Below are 2912 nucleotides of genomic sequence, written 5' to 3' on the forward strand. Positions count from 1 at the left end.
TACCTCCCTGCTTTTGAATGTAGTACATGGCTGTCATGTTGTCCGTCCGGATCAACACGACTTTGTTGCACAGATGTACTTTGAAGGACTTGAGAGCCATGAAGATTGCCATCAGTTCTAAGTAGTTGATGTGCATCTTCTTTTGTTGCGTTGTCCATAGTCCCTGCACTGTGTAGTGGAGCACATGAGCCCCCCATCCCTGGAGAGACGCGTCCGTTGTTAGTGTAATCTGTGGCACAGGTTCTTGGAACGGTCGGCCCTTGCAAAGGTTGTGTGGATTCCACCAATGCAGAGAGCTGTATGCCCGACCCGTCACCAACACTAGGTCGTTCAACTGTCCCTGAGCCTGTGTCCACTGATGCGCTAAGCATTCTTGGAGCGGACGCATATGCAACCTGGCGTGCGGGACTATGAAGATGCAGGAGGCCATCATGCCTATCAACTGCATGAACACTCTCGCTGGGAGTGAGTGTTGCGGTCTGAACTTTTGGATCAGCGACAGGATGTTGTCGATCCTCGCCGGGTTTGGCTGAGCTGTGGCAGCCAGAGTATTGATCGTAGCGCCCAAATACTGCCGCACATGGGCCGGCTGAAGGTGCGACTTCGGGTAGTTCAGTGAAAATCCTAGACTGTGAAGGAGGTGAATGGTGTGGGACATATCTGCGGCGCACTGCTGGGCTGACTTTGCCTGAACGAGCCAGTCGTCCAGATAAGGGTAGACATGTATACTCTGTCTCCGGAGGTGGGCCGCCACTGTCGCCAGACATTTTGTGAACACTCTGGGAGCAGTGGTCACTCCGAAGGGGAGTACTTTGAACTGGTAATGCTGGTTTTGGATGGTGAACCGGAGGTACTTTCTGTGGGATGGGTGGAGTGGTATGTGAAAGTAAGCATCTTTGAGGTCCAAGGTTGCGAGGAAGTCTCCCCGTTGTAACAAGGGAAGAACCTGCTGCAGTGTCAGCATGTGGAAGTGTTCTGAAAGAATGAACTGGTTCAAGGGGCGTAGGTCTAGAATCGGTCTGAGTGAGCCGTCCTTCTTTGGGATTAAGAAGTACAGGGAATAAACTCCTGTGCCTTCTTCCTCCACTGGCACGAGCTCTATTGTGCCTTTTTGCAGCATCACCAGAACCTCCTGCTGCAATAAGTGCAAGTGCTCTGCTGACATAGGACGGTGTCTTGGGGGTATGTTTGGTGGAGCGGATGTCAGCTCCAAACAATAGCCGAACTGGATAAGTTTCCTGACCCACCTGTCTGTGGTGATGGACTTCCAGACTGGCAGGAACTGTTGGAGTCTCCCCCCGACAGGTGTTGGATGGTCGGGGGGCAGTGACAGGGAGTCACTGTTTGTTGGCGGCAGAGGAACGGGAACTGTTGTTGCCTCTGCCTCTACCCTTGGCACTGTTTCCTCTGTATCCACCTCTGCCCTGCTTGCTGTAGGAGGATTGCGCACCACTTTTATTGAATGGCGTCTGCTGCGACATGTGCCCTCGGTTAACACCTCGATTGCCTGAGCGACGAAAAGTGTTCCCTCTAAATTGTTGTGACTGGAGAGCTCCCATGGACTTGGCAGTCTCGGTATCTTTCTTGATCTTCTCCAGGGTGGTGTCCACCTCTGGACCAAATAACCTGTCTGGATTAACGAGCTGGGTGAGGATAGTAGTCTGTATCTCTGGCTTGAATCCCGAGATGCGGAGCCATGCCTGACGCCTCAACATCACACTAGTGTTGATCGCTCTCGCTGCTGTGTCCGCAACATCTAGCGCACACTTTATAGCAGCGCTGGAGATGAGCTTCCCCTCCTGGATAAGCATTTCAGCTCCCTCTTTAAACTGATCTGGATGGTGTTGTAACAGCTGCTCTAGGGTGTCATAGTGTGCCCTATCGTATCTGGCCAACAGAGCCTGCATGTTTGAGATGCGCCAGATGTTGGCCGCCTGAGCTGCTACCCTCTTCCCAGATGCCTCCAGCACTTTTGACTCTTTGTCTGGGGGAGGAGCTTCACCCGTGGTTTTGGAGTTTGCCCTCTTGCGGGCATTAGAGACCACCAAAGAGTCCAAAGGCAACTGGCCCCTTATGTAGGTCGGGTCGCCAGGTGCCGGTCTGTATTTCTTCTCAATCCGTGGGTTGACAACCCTTGATCTCGTGGGTTCCTTGAAAAGGTCTGCCGCATGCTTAAGGACCCCTTTCAACATTGGGAGAGTCTTGACAGTTTTTTCAGCAGTAGAGAAAGTGTCAAAAAGGAAGTCCACCTCCACAGGGTCAGCATGCATTTTCACTTTATGGTTTGTAGCTGCCCTTTCAATCAAGGCATTAAATGCCGCAGAATCTTCAGTGGGATGACGGCTTGACGTTATAAACCTGAGTATCCTGGACCGCCTGCTGGTCCCCTTGATCACCTGTGTCCATCCATGAGTCCTGCTGCTCATCAGGATCTGTATGTGCAGGAAAATTGTACTCTTCATCCTGCTCCCCATCATCCCCATCAGAGTATGTGGGTGAAGGTGTGGCACTCCTCCTGGGCTGTGGAAGAATCTGCTCAACCAGAACTGGTGTTTCAGGTGCAGGCTTCTTTCGTTTCAGAGGAATAGTAAACGACTCTAAAGGCTGTGAAGTTATTTTCCTCTTGTATAGCGTGAGTTTCCCGGTGTCGGCATCGATGAAATGCTCCGACCGTTCTTCAACCAAAGGGTGTCGATGACCCAAAGTCCCAGCCGGGTGAGTGGACTTCGACACAGTGTCCTTGGGCACCGACCGCGGTGCAAAGGCCTTCGGCGCCACCTTAGGCGGCAACGTGTAGTGGATCGGCGCGAGGTGAGTTTCGGTGGGTCTGCCGGCTTCGGTGCGGAAGTAGTCTTCGGTTCCGATGCCAAAGCCTTGACCTTAAGGCGCTTGAGGGAGTCCGACACCTGCTT

The sequence above is a fragment of the Lissotriton helveticus genome, chromosome 3_2 (assembly GCF_964261635.1).
Source record: "Lissotriton helveticus chromosome 3_2, aLisHel1.1, whole genome shotgun sequence".
Taxonomy (NCBI): Eukaryota; Metazoa; Chordata; class Amphibia; order Caudata; family Salamandridae; genus Lissotriton; species Lissotriton helveticus.